Consider the following 14477-nt stretch of genomic DNA (forward strand, 5'->3'; position numbering starts at 1 on the left):
CTCCTCAACACATACAAGGCTTTCATCTGAAGCTCAATGGAATACTGCTCTCCCCGATGGGGTGGTGCTCCTGCCTCACACCTGGCTCATATTGACGCTGTTGAAAACAAAGCTTTCAGAATCATTGAAATCTCCCGCGATGAACCTAACTCCGAGGCCCTTTCACTTACTCACCGCAGGCAGGTTGGTGGTCTTTCTGTCTTCTACCGACTCCTCTCCGGCCTTGCTCCCCCAGCTCTCTCTGGGCTTTGTCCCCCAAATATTCCTACAGGTCACACAAGATATGCCTGCAACCCTCTTATGGTTAAACTGCCAAAATCTAGGCTCTCTGCTCCCCTTCACTCTTTCATTCCTCTTTTCTCCCACCTCTGTAATAAACTCCCTCACTCTCTTCAATCCCACTCCTCTCTCCAGGTCTTTAAAACAGCTGTTCACCACCACCTCTTATCTTCCCCCATCCAAAACCTTGATCTTTTCTACCCCCACTAATTTCACCCCAGATCCACTTTTTTGAAATACCAACTTCTTTCCTGGAAGTCCTTGCAGTGCCCTTGTGTTTTATACTTCTCCCACCCCACCCACCCCCCCTTCCCACGCCTCCTCCCCCCAAGCCCTCTCCCTTCCACAGATTTCCCGATGTCCCTGCTCTCAAATGTTGTGTTTGTGTGCTTCCCCTTCTCTCCCCATCTTGTCTACCGCTCCCCTTATTAGATACCTTGTGTGTCTGTTTGATTTTTTTGTGTGATAAATGTTAGCTCTTTCACGAGCTTCGATTCTGTATGCAAAAAAAAAACAAAAAAGAAAAACAGGAAGAGGGGTGGGTGAAGAAGAGAGAAAGAGAGAGAGGGGGGGGGGGGAGAGGGTTAACACAAGACACTGGAAGTCAAGGATAGAATGATAAGAGGGTTCATGGACAAAGGCAAAATATTGAAGAAAGGATGGAGGGTGAAATGAGATGGTGGTGCACCACCTGCAATAAGTCCTGGAGGGGAGAATGTGATTGAATAGTTTTCAGAGGGCAGTTACAGAAATGGGAGAAAAGAGGAACCAAAATGTGTGTGTGGAAAGTGTGCACTTTGAGTTAAATCAGGAGGGGATTACTGGAGGAACTTGTGTCGTGAAGGAGCGGCAGACTTAACAGTATCTTCCAAGACACTCTGGGTCTTTTGACAGGCCGCATAAATGAGATGAGCCGCTCCGTCTGTCACGTGAGGAACTGGCAATGTGTTTCAGCCTCATCACATGACATGATAATGATGTTGAGAGCTTCTTATTTAACAGAAACCAAATTAGGTTGTGATGCTGCCATCTCTTCACCTAAATGAGAGGTTGCACAATCACAAACGGGTTTCCTGGATTATGTGGAATATAAAGCTCTGACGCGGTCCCCATTGACCAACACAGACACCTTGTAGGCTTTGAATTTAAGGAATTATTTGGAATGATGGAAACCGCAGCTCAGTTTGGAAGTCAGCTGTGATATGTGATCCACATCATTGGTGATGGTGAAGCCTATAAAGTCAAGAAGCCGAACCACTTCCTGTGTCTGACCAGGAAAATAGATCAGTTGGTTGTTTTTGACAATCGTGCGGGAGTGACAGGGTGAAACTGAGATTTGTCAGAACTGAATGAGATGGTCCAGCAATCAGGACATCATAATTCATGTTTTCTAATTACTAAATCATTTAGCTACGAAAGTAAAATTGGACGTGATAGACACAAACAGTGGATCATTAGCAAAATGACGTCAGAAACCTCACCTGCTTCCACACACTCCATAACGAGGACCACGCAGTCATTGTGTGGATCTTTTGTCGGGATGTCGATCAACTTCACTGAAAGGAAACAAGATGGTGGAGCACAAGTTAATCTGGCATCAGAACCTCATGCAAAGTCAAACACCTTTAAACAACATGATAAACATGCACATTTTGTGTGATGACAAGAAGTGAATAGGTGAGCCCACATCGTCCTTTCACCATCACCATTCATGATCTTGTCTGCAAACATTTGGGCAAAACGGCACCAATCATAAGTACATCGATTAAATAAGCACAGGTGAGTGGTGCAGGAGGTGTTGAGACTAGTATACAAATTGTCCAAACGTGGTTGGAAGAGCGGGGGGGGGGGGGGGGGGTATCTGGGTAGTGTGTGTGAATGTGTGAATGAATGAATGATCGTTTTAAGGCCATTTTCCCCGCTGAAGCGGGGGTTAGCCTTTAACACGTTAATTAAGGTACGGAACACAATTCATATCGAGCAGATTTAGGTTCAGGCAAACAACTGATGAGAATTATTCCGATAACACGACATTTGGCAAACACACAACTCAGATTCGGTTGGCGGATAACATTTGATTTGCAGTGTGTTGGAGTCTCATTATTGTGAACACAAAAGCGAATGAAAGAGAAAAGCTTGATTCAATAATTGATTGATTCCAAACAGGGTGATTCAATAATTGATTGATTCCAAACAGGGTGATTCAATAATTGATTGATTCCAAACAGGGTGATTCAATAATTGTGCCATCCCATGGAGGGAGGGAAAACTAGCATCCCGTGTGCCACCCTTGTGGTGGATAAGTGTCCGCCCCACTGAGGTGTGGATAAGTGTCGAAAGGTGTGGATAAGTGTCCGCCCCACTGAGCTAATACTTGGTGGAAACACCTTTGACAGCAATTACAGCTGAGTCTATTTATATATAAATAAATATTTTGCACATGGAGTTCATAGAAGTGATCAGAGAATTTGCTTATCATAGTGATCATATTCTGTGGAATTCCATAAGATCTCAGCATCTTCCACAGGCTTGCTCGATGAACACAATCGAATTCCTTCTTGAAGTCAATGAAGTTGATAGAAAGAGGTGCATTGCATTCTAAGCATTTATATCATTATATCATTAATAAAATTACACTCAAACTTCATCATGTTTGAGTGAAATCCACACTTACTAATGTTTGGGTGATTCAGCGCCTTCATAATCGAAGCTTCATAACAAAGCTGCAAAAAAAAAAAATACATGTATATTAAAAGAAAGAAGGAGAAAAGATAAAGAGAAAATTCAACACATTGCTTCAATAAGGTGGATTAAGGTGAAGTCACACCATCACAATAACCACAAGATTGTAACTCAAACACACAGAGACGCACAGCCTCAGGGGTCAAGAGACAAAGATGTATCACAGACAAAAGTTCTGCCAGGACAGTTCAAGGGTTAAACTGTGTTCTTACTTCAGCAGTTCAAACACCACTATCCCCACATAAACACAAACTTACTTCCGTTGAATCTTCCAAAGATCCTGCCTTCTTCAAAGCAACCTGAAAGAGGGGCCAAGAGATCGTATTATAGCATCTCAGCTACAATGTGGGAAAATGAGTAAAACATATGATATTGGTGTGTCGTGATGTACAATTATTGTTTCTGTTTATACTGTAGTCAACGTAGGATCTAAATGAGAGAAAGGAACAACTTCACAAAGTCGGGTTATAAAAAGGGGAATCGGAAAACAATTACATCAACACACCACAAGTGAATCTACTCCAGTGGTAGGAATTGGTAGAAGGACAAAACATTGAGGTACAAGGAATGAGGGAGTAGAAGGAAATGGGGGGGGGGGGGGGGCAGTGAGGGGCATCAAAGTGTTAATTGGGGGAAAAAATAAAAGAAAAAGCAATGGTAGGTATGAAGAAGCACCCTCGACTTTGTATCAAGTGGTTTTCCCCATTATGTTTGGTGAGATTTATGACACACAACCATCACCTGTCACAGATTACACATTATTTGTTCATTGTAATTACATCTATGATGTAATGTTCTACAGGAGTGATGTGAGGCCTGCAAGTCAAAAGAAAAAGCATCGTTCATCTCATCAGAAAGAGAGAAGACACATTCAGATGCAGGACAATTTCCCGATCCCTTCGCTCTCATCCTTCCTCCATGTGTCTCTCTGCCGTATCCCTTTAACCTGCTGTCTGTATTTTCCACCATGTTCTGTTCTGTTTCTGTCTCGCTCTCCCACGAGCTGTTCCATCTCCCAGAAAGTGAAATGAAGACAGAGCACGTATACCACAAGCTCGTACCTTTTCTGCTGTGTTGACATTCTTTGCTTTGTAAACAAATCCAGTACTTCCTTCTCCAATTTTGGAGATAACCTCCCACTTCCCGAACTGAAAACAAAGGCACAAACAGAGCTTCACAACAGTGCTTCTGAAATAAAATAGAAATAACAAAGCCATGTTTAAATGATTATTTCACATCAACTCGATAATTATCATCATCATCATCATCATATTCATGTTCCATGGCCTCGTCAGAGGAGATACTTGGCCACAATGCTGGTCACGTCACCGCTCCGGCTCAGGAACCTAGGGCACGAATTTGAAATGTGTTCATGGTGCCAGCCATAGTTTGCCTCCTCTTTGTGAAGGACACCATGGGATCTTTTATGTCCACCAACGAATTCCGGCATAAGGATGACGAGTGCAACGTCCATCCGAGTGACGGCACACACATTGATGAATCACCCTGCCTATGTAACACCAGAATGACAGTTCATAGCTGGGTTGGGATTCAAACCCACGCAAGGCAGCTCACATCAACGACTAAGATATCTCATGGGAACTAAAAAGGAGGAAATAATTGGTATAATAAATAAATATAGCAATACCACCAATTATGTCGCAATGTAGGAGTTGCGGACAACGAGAGAGCGAGACACTTCGTGGCTTGATCAAAGCTCCTTTATTCCAACAGAACTAAACTAATACCGGAACTCACGCATTTTTTATCACACAAAATCACTCTTAAGGGGGCGTGGCTCCAACAACCGAGCGCACGCCACGCCCATACCATCAATAGCCCCACTGGTCCCATGCCTGTGGATTATGTCCCAATGGGGTAACCCCCACATGCGCCCCCCCAGAATTCACTCGCACGGGCAATGTCAGTTTTCGGGGGGCCTTAACCACCCGGCCGAAACGACACCTGATGACCCGAGCAGGGACTGTTAGCGGCTTGGCGGTAGGCGGGCCAATCGGGGACTTACCCGACGGGGGACGGCCCCGCCGTGCGGGTTGAGCCAACCGAGGGGGCTGGTCTAGGTCCAAGTGAGCCGGCTTGAGGCGGTCCACCGAAAGGTGGTCCGGTTTGCCGCCGATGTCGACCACAAAGGACTTGTCCCCTGCCTCCAGAATGCGGAAAGGCCCGTCGTAAGGCACCAGGTCCACGTTAACCTGGTCAAACCGTCGCTCGGGCACTGTGAATGGCGCCAATGGGTCCTGGGTATGGCGATGCACCTTCGAGCGTTGACACTCGACACAGGTGTTGGCCCAGTCGCGCACATCCTTCCTGAGCCCGTGCCAAACGAACTTCGCCGCCACCAACTTTTGAGACGCCTTCCTGCCCAGGTGAGAAAGACCGTGGACGGCATCGAACACCATCCATCTCCAGCTGGTGGGTACGACGGGGCGAGGCTGTCCCAAAGATGCGTCGCACAGTAGCGTGGTGCCCGTGTCCTTGAACGGCATGTCAGACAGTCGAAGCCCCGTGACCGCCGCCCTGCAGGCCTGGACATCCGGGTTGGCGATATGGTCGGCCGCCATGCGGGCGTAGTCGATGCCAAGGTGAACCGCGCCAACTATGGACCTGGAGAGACAATCGGCGACCGTATTATCCTTCCCAGCAACATGTTGGATGTCCGTCGTGAACTCGGAAACGAAGGAGAGCTGGCGTTGTTGACGGGCAGACCATGGCTCCCAGACCTTGGCCATGGCAAAAACCAGGGGCTTGTGGTCCACAAACGCCGTGAACGGGCGGGCTTCCAACAGGTAACGGAAGTGTCGGACCGCTCGGTAGACGCCTCGGAGCTCACGATCGAAGGTACTGTACTTTCGTTCGTTAGGGCGGAGCTGCCGGCTAAAAAAGGCAAGCGGCTGCCAGGCCCCGTTGACCCACTGCTCATGCACGGCGCCAACCGCGTAGTCCGAAGCATCCGTGGTGAGAGCAATCTGTGCGTCGGGCGACGGATGCACCAGCATGGTTGCGATGGCGAAGGCCAGTTTAGCGTCCGTGAAAGCCTTGGCCATCTCCTCGGTCCCGTCAATGGCGCGTTTGGTAGGCTTGCCCTTGAGGGCCTCATCAGCTGGGCCGCACAGGGCACGAAACGATGGTAAAAGTTCACCATGCCCAAAAACTCCTGCAGGGCCTTGACGGTGAGGGGGCGCGGAAAAACTCTTCACAGCCTCCACTTTAGACGGCAGTGGGACGGCCCCCTCCCTCGTGATGCGGTGGCCGAGAAAGTCAATTGAAGCCACCCCGAACAAGCACTTGGCTGGGTTAATGATAAGGCCGTGCTGACTAAAGCGTTCAAAGAGCGCTCGGAGGTGAAGCATGTGCTCCGTCCTGGAAGCGCTGGCGATGAGGATATCGTCCAGGTAGACGAACAGAAACGGCAAATCCAGCAACACGCTGTCCATCAGACGCTGGAAAGCCTGGGCCACGTTCTTGAGCCCAAAAGGCATGCGTAGGAATTTGAAAAGCCCGAACGGTGGAATCACCGCGGTCTTAGGAACGTCCTGTGGCCGGACGGGGACCTGGTGGTAACCACGAATGAGGCCCACCTTCGAAAAAAAAACTTTACCGGCCAAGCGGGCAGAAAAGTCCTGGATGTGCGGGATTGGGTAGCGGTCAGGGGTAGTGGCGCCGTTAAGGTGGCAATAATCCCCACACGGGCGCCAACCACCACCCGGCTTCGGTGCAATGTGGAGAGGCGAGGCCCACGTGCTGTCGGACCGTCGCACGATGCCAAGACGCTCCAACTTGTCGAACTCCGCCTTTGTGATAGCGAGTTTCGCCGGGTCGAAGCGTCAAGCCCGGGCGTAGACAGGCGGGCCGGTGGTCGGAATGTGATGCTCCATTCCGACATTCACCGAACTCCGCCGACATTCACCGAGAGAACCGAATGTCGGAATGTGATGCTCCACCCCGTGCTTGACGGAAACGGCCGAAAAGGTGGGCCGTGTAAGGGCCGGGAACTCGGTGAGGAGGCGGGCAAACTCATCAGAGGTCGAGAGCGTGCACGCAAGCCTCGTCGAGGCGGACCCGCTCAGCGAGCATGGAAGAGAACTGAATGTCTCAGCATTAATGAGCCGCCAATTTTTAACATCCATCAATAGGCCGTTGGCGCAGAAGAAATCAGTGCCCAGCAAGGGGGTGGACACCCTCGCCGTGACAAAATCCCATGTAAACCGCTGCCCGCCCAAGCACAGTGCCACGGTCCGTTTGCCAAAAGTCTGAATAGCACTGCCGTTGGCGGCTTCCAGGGCGGGGCCGTGACTCCCGGCCTCCCGGTCCGATGCTGACGCAGGTAGAACACTCACCTGGGCCCCTGTGTCGCAGAGGAAACAATGTCCGGAGTCTGTGTCCGACATGAAGAACAAACTGCCCGAACGGCCGACACTCCTGGCAGTTAACGAGCGCCGGCCATCCCGTTTGCCGACTCGCTGAAGCTGCAGGGTGGCCGGCATGCCTTGGCCTTGGGCCCAAACCTTGCGTGGTAAAAGCACAAGCCTGGGGCCTTCCGCCGCTGGGCCGTAATGGCGGCCGCGATGGTGTCCACGAGCGGTGGAGGTTCGACGGGGCCGGGGTCCCATGCAGCCGCACTACATTGCTGTCTGGCGGAGAAATACTTGTCTGCTTCCCTAGCCAGGGCGCGGAAATCCTTAACAGACGAGTTGGCCAGGGCTGTCCGTACCTGACCTGGCAGCTGTTGCAGGAACAGTTCTTTGAAGAGGAAACATGGCCGGTGGCTGCCCAGGAGACAACATGTGGTCCATCAGCTCCGACGGCTTGGAGCCGCCCAGCCCGGGTAGCGAAAGTAGCTGGCGGGCACGCTCGGCCTCAGTGAGCTCGAAGGTTATGAGTAGCAGCACCTTTAGCGTCTCGTACTTGCGGCCCTTCGGAGGATCTTGGAGAAGGCTCACCACTCTGGTTGCAGTGGAGCCACTGAGCGCAGACACGACATAATAATACTTCGTGTCGTCCGCAGAAATGCTCCGAATGGCGAATTGGGCCTCAGCTTGTGCGAACCAAACGGCAGCTTGTCGTTCCCAAAACTCCGGCAGTTTGATCGAAACTGCGCTCGTCGCCATGTTCGTTTGAAGCACCAAAAACGTTTGAGAGCAAGACGGACTCACCAATGTCGGAGTTGTGGACAACGAGAGAGCGAGACACTTCGTGGCTTGATCAAAGCTCCTTTATTCCAACAGAACTGAACTAATACCGGAACTCACGCATATTTTATGACACAAAATCACTCTTAAGGGGGCGTGGCTCCAACAACCGAGCGCACGCCACGCCCAAACCATCAATAGCCCCACTGGTCCTGTGCCTGTGGATTATGTCTCAATGGGGTAACCCCCACAGTAACGTAATTACACCACCACCCGACTTGCATCGCCTCAACTCACACTTACATCGATTTATAAACCATATCTTTTATTCTCGAACGGTTTCAGAACTGCCAAGACTGATAGAAACGTCATAATACATTGCAAAGTACAAAATTGGGAGATTGCAAAATCGTACACAGAACAACTGTACGTTTGTGTACTTGACTACAGCTGTCATTAATCATAATAAGAGGAATATCACCGGTAAAAAGTGAAATACAATACGGGAAGTGGCGACGTTAGGAACGCGTCCCACGCTTATCTTATTAATGCTGATGACAACTAGAACAACACTCTTCGACGTCATGACATCGACTGATATGCCTCCACCCATATTATTACAACATAATACATACTTGTACCAAGTTTGATTTAAATCCCTTCAGCTGTTCTCAAGTTATGACATTTTTACCTGACATGCCCTCTGAACATTGAACATTGATGCCACAATCCAAACAGTTCATGTTAGCATCATCTATCTATAATTCCAGTAATCTCTGTATGTCTGTATGTCTGTGACCGCTGTTTCTCGACAACCACGGGTCCGATATACTTGAAACTTGCCAGGTATATTGCTGGGGACCCGAGGATGTGCCTTTTCAAGGTTTCATATTAATCGGACAAGTAGTTACCGAGCTATGTCCAAAAAACGATTCAACCAATCAGAGAGCAGCGAGTTATCACGTGTGCCGAACGTGGCGAACAGACTCTGCCTCGGACGGCACATTTGAGAGCGTATTCATTTATTTCACGTTGGCAAACTATGTTGGCGTTAAACTATGTTTTACAACTAATTAAAACTAATTTGCGATTCATTCGCTTTCCTGCGCGTTTGTGCACGCTATGGCGATTTCTTTACCAAACTCCGCAAGCCGTTCGCTTTGGACCAAACCATTTCATGTAAATAGAGGGGGGGGATTGTCACCGTACTCGCAAGCCGTTCGCTTTGGACCAAACCATTTCATGTAAATAGAGGGGGGGGGATTGTCACCGTACTCGCAAGCCGTTCGCTTTGGACCAAACCATTTCATGTAAATAGAGGGGGGGGGATTGTCACCGTACTCGCAAGCCGTTCGCTTTGGCTTTGCGAATGGACCAAACCATTTCATGTAAATAGAGGGGGGGGATATAATTTTAGATATATATATAGTACGGGCATGCCCTAGTATTTACCAATACCAAGTTTGTTCAAAATCCCATTGCTGGTTCACGAGTTGGTGCAGCAACATAATTTTTACTTAACATGACCTGTGACCTTTGACCTCTTGACTCGAAAATCGAATCAGTAAATCTTTAAATCATTAAACATACCTGTGCCAAGATTCAATTAGATCGCTTCAGTCGTTCTCAAGCTATAGACATATCACAGACTTTGACCTTTGACCTCTTGACGTCAAAATCAAATAATTTCATCTGTGCATCATAATACATATTTGTCCCAACTTTGGTCAGAATCCCATCACTGGTTCACAAGTTATCGCAGTAAAGGATTTTTAACCAACATGCCCTCTGACCTTTGGTCTTTGACCTCGTGACCCCAAAATCAAATCAATTCATCTTTAACTCATTATACATACCTGCACCAAGTTTGACTAAGATCCGTTCAGACGTTCTCAAGTTAACGCGGTGACGAAATTATATCTTGGACGAATGCACGGACGAACGGATGGTCATACGGACGGATGGACGGACGACCGGATAAGAAACATGAAAACATAATGCCCCCCGCAACTTTGTCCGCGGAGGCATAAAAACTGTTTTGATTTACGTCGTTTTGATAATCGTCGCACTTTTCAGAACGCATCCCCAATGCAAACCGAACAATTACTGTAAAAAGGGAATATAATGTATTGCTTACCACGACCTCCCCGCAATTGTACTCTTCATGCTCCTCACTGTCAGGACTCCCATCACTGTAAGTACTCTCATCATCTTCATCATGATGGAGAGAAGATCCTGGAAAGAAGAGGCAAAATTAACATAAAACAGATATTGTGACAGAAAAAGATCAATGGACAGAAAATCACGTGTTCAGATGTGTGTGCATTGTGCAAATTAGACATCAATTTCACAAATTCGTCTTCGTCTTCTTCTTTGCCAGCCAGGTGTTCACCTACCATATCCTCTAGTGAGAGATCAAGGGCTGAGAACATGCAGAATTGGCCCAAGTCTTTCAGGAACTGGTTGGCTAGGCCTGACATGATTGTAGTGGGTAAAGGCAGGAATTTGTAGTTTGCTCAAGGTGCTGGCATTGACTTGCCAACTCTTTCTTCATGAAAGACACTGAGAGATGTTTCATGTCTCCAAACTAATGCTACCAGACAGAATACCCAGCACAAGGTCCATCTGAGGGACCACACATTTGTGACCAAACACACGACTTGTGAAGCACCATTTGATTTTATAAAACGGATGGAATCACCAGGAAAGACATTGATCAGGCTATGCTTTCCACAGAAGCGAGGGGAAGCTGACATTCCTGGCATCAACCCTTCGTCGGACCATAAAAGCCAAAACAGTCCGACATAGGGCCTCACGAGCAAGACTAGCTCTTGATTCGACAGTGCATGGTCAGGATGAGAAGCAAAGCAGACTGGACAGTTCAGAGGTAAATTCGCTACGTCTGTCCAGCCCTGTTGGACACAGTACAATTTATAAATGGGGGATTCCCTTCAGGAAAAGGATAAAGGAATAATGGTGGAAAAAACACACAGAAATGCATCGGCACAGGACAGTGTTGGACAACAATAATGAAGGCAAATTTAGGTTTGTAGATGGATATGAAAGGGATTTATATTTCAGAATTAGACAAAGAAGTCTTCTTCCATGTTCATACTTAGCAAAAGACTGTGGAGGAGCAAGCACCGTTGGCTGAGAAGGCGGATGTACCACTGATGCAGTGCCCTCTGCTGGTTATGGCAGGAATTTGGAATTTGTCCAGGGTGCCAGTGACACTCTTGGCGAAGGTCACCTACTCTTGGCGAAGGTCACCTACTCTTGGCGAAGGTCACCATGTGATCTTTAACGCTCACCACCTCATGCCGGTACACGGGACACCCAGTTTAAGCACCATCTCATGCCATCCATCCTCATGACCATGATCTTTGTAAACCAATCTTTAACTTCCTCATCTGTTCCATCATCTTGTCTGTCCATTTTAATCCTTGCCTTCCTCCTCTTCCATCAATATTACCAATCAGTATTGTTTTGTATTGGTTCAGGTGATGCTCAGTGTGGGTGCTTCTGCACCATGGTTACACCTGTGACCAAGTGGCACCTGTGACCTGGGCACCTGTGACCTGTGTTACACCTGTGACCTCAACCCTTTGACTTCCGCTTCCGGTTTCTCGATCGAGGTGGCGACTTTTGCTCTCTCTGGACATCAAAAGTGAAGTTATTTTTCCATTCGTGCGTTTGTCAAATTTCCACTCGTTATTTCATCGTCTATGCATTATTGTTTGTTTCCAGTTCGTTTTGGTTTGAATTTCCTGTGACTCGTAATTCATTAATCGTGTTCTGTTTGCTCCGCGTGTGCGGCCTTGTACCCTGAGGCTACCCCCGTCAGTGGTTGTTAACTTAAGTTCCTTACTTCGTGTTTTGCTTGGCTCTTAGATTTTTCCCTTCTCCCCCGAACATCTACTCTTTGTCTAACGGTTTGAACCCCCCCCCCCCCCCCGCCCAAAAACAAACAAAAAAACAAACATTTATTTCCTTTTCTCCACGTGTGCTGTTTCGTGTGCTTCTGTCCACGTGCGCTGTCTCGTGCCGCCCCCATTATCTCCTTGTCTTCCACCTTTTGCCCTGTTCACGTGCCTCGTGGTTGTCCCTCTAGGTCCTCTCCCCGTTGGTATTTTGTGAATATAAGATTGTTCTTCACGGTTCTGTTTAAATATTATTTAAATATGTTTAAACTTTCCCCTGCAGTGTTTTATTCAGTGGTATATTGCAACAGGCTGTTTTTCTTCCTATTTAAAAGGCTCTTTTCAATTTCTTCTTCAACTCATTCCACTTCAAAAAAAAAAAAGAATTTTTTCTCTTACAATTGCAGAATTCTATCTCCTCACTCTCCTTGCACTGCCCTCTCTCCACCTCACCCCCAGGAGTATTTCTGGCTACGGCTTCCTCTCCACTCCCACCTTTTGTTCATATGTGTTCTGTACTGTCCTCCAAACAGTGATGACCCCATTTACATTTCGCTGTCTGACGACATGGACCAACTTCTAGCCACTCATCCCAACTCTCTCTTCCTCATATGTGGTGACTTCAACTGTCATCATGCCAGCTGGCTGGGTGTGGGTTCCTCTCTCACCAGAAATGGCACCTCAGCAAAGGACATCTGCGACTCATTGGGACTGACACAATCTGTCAATTTGCCGACCCGGATCTCAGTCAATGGAGTATATTCTCTTCTAGACTTGGTTATGACTAACTTCCCTGCAAATGTCTGCTGCTCTTCTTCTGCTCCAATCGGTTCTACTGATCATGTGCTTGTTAAAGTGGACATCTCTCTGACCATTCTCAGAGAGCGTCCTGAGCATCGACGAGTCTGGCATTTCACTCAGGCCGACTGGCATGGTCTTCAAGCAGCCATCAATCATCTGGACTGGTCTCCCATCTCTACTGCCTCTGAAAGAAATTCTTCCTGGGAATTCTTCCAAAGCAAACTGCTCTCTCTCTCATGCACAGATTTATCCCATCTCGTCTTCAGTTGTCTTACCTTTCCTCCCATCCATGGTACAATGAATCTTGTGGTGAGGCAGTTGCCCTGAAACAACTTGCCTTCGCCTCTTGGAAGGCAAATCCAACTGAAGGCAATCTCAGTTCCTTCCACCAAGCTCAGAACAAGTGTGTGTCTACCCTCAGGAGTGCCAGGAAGCACTATCTCTCCACACTCAAGAATGAACTCTCAAACCTGTCTCCTTCCTCCAAATCCTGGTGGCATCTGGTCAAATCCGTTTCAGGTGTTTGTTCCCTCTCCAACCGCCCCCCCCCCCCCCCCTTACCTCAAATGGCTATACAGTTGACACCGCATGTAACAAAGCAAAATGACTCAACTCTGTGTTTGCCTCAAAATCTTGGGTCCCAAACCCATCTCTCTCTGTTCCCACCTTACCCACTCAAACCCAACTGCTCCTGGACTCTGTGTCCTTCTTTCCTGACAACGTGGAGAAGTTTTTGTCAAACCTCGACTTTGATTCTGCAACTGGACCACACGGCATCAGCCCACGGGTCCTAAAATCCTGCTCTGCCGTTCTATCTTACCCTTTCTCTGTTATTTTCACCCTCTCTTTTGTTCAAGGTCTTCTGCCAGCATCTTGGAAATCAGCAAACATTACTGCTTTGCACAAAAAGGTGCAAAAACATATCCTTGCAACTACAGACCGATCAGCCTGCTCCCAATTATCAGCAAAGTCATGGAATCCATCATTGCGTCGGATATCAAATCCTTCCTCTTCTCCAATGGCTTGAGCTCCGATCATCAATTTGGATTTAGACCAGGTCATTCCACCCTGGACATGCTGCTTCTGCTGTCTCAACAATGGATGGAGGTCCTCAATGCCAAACAGGAAATCAGAGCCGTCTCCCTTGACAAATCACCTGCCTTCGATACGGTCTGGCACCCAGCTCTGCTCACCAAACTCTCCTCCTATGGTATCCATGGAAATCTCCACGCTTGGCATGCAGACTTCCTCTCTGGTCGCCGTAAAAGTATGGCCCTGAATGGATTTCTCTCATCTACTCTTCCTGTTCAGGCTGGAGTTCCCCAAGGCAGTGTTCTGGGCCCTGTGCTTTTTCTGGTCTTCATCAATGATCTCTCTGGAAAATCTCTCTGGAAATGACTCTCTGGAAAATCTCTCTGGAAATGACTCTCTGGAAAATCTCTCTGGAAATGACTCTCTGGAAAATCCTCTCTATCTCTTTGCTGATGACTCCACTCTCTGCCGCTCCATTCCTCATCCCTCAGATTGGCAGTGTGCAGCTTCCTCACTCTCTGCAGATTGGACAAAATCATGCACTGGTCAAACA

This window comes from Myxine glutinosa, chromosome 2 (assembly GCF_964187855.1).
Source record: "Myxine glutinosa chromosome 2, kmMyxGlut1.1, whole genome shotgun sequence".
Classification (NCBI taxonomy): domain Eukaryota; kingdom Metazoa; phylum Chordata; class Myxini; order Myxiniformes; family Myxinidae; genus Myxine; species Myxine glutinosa.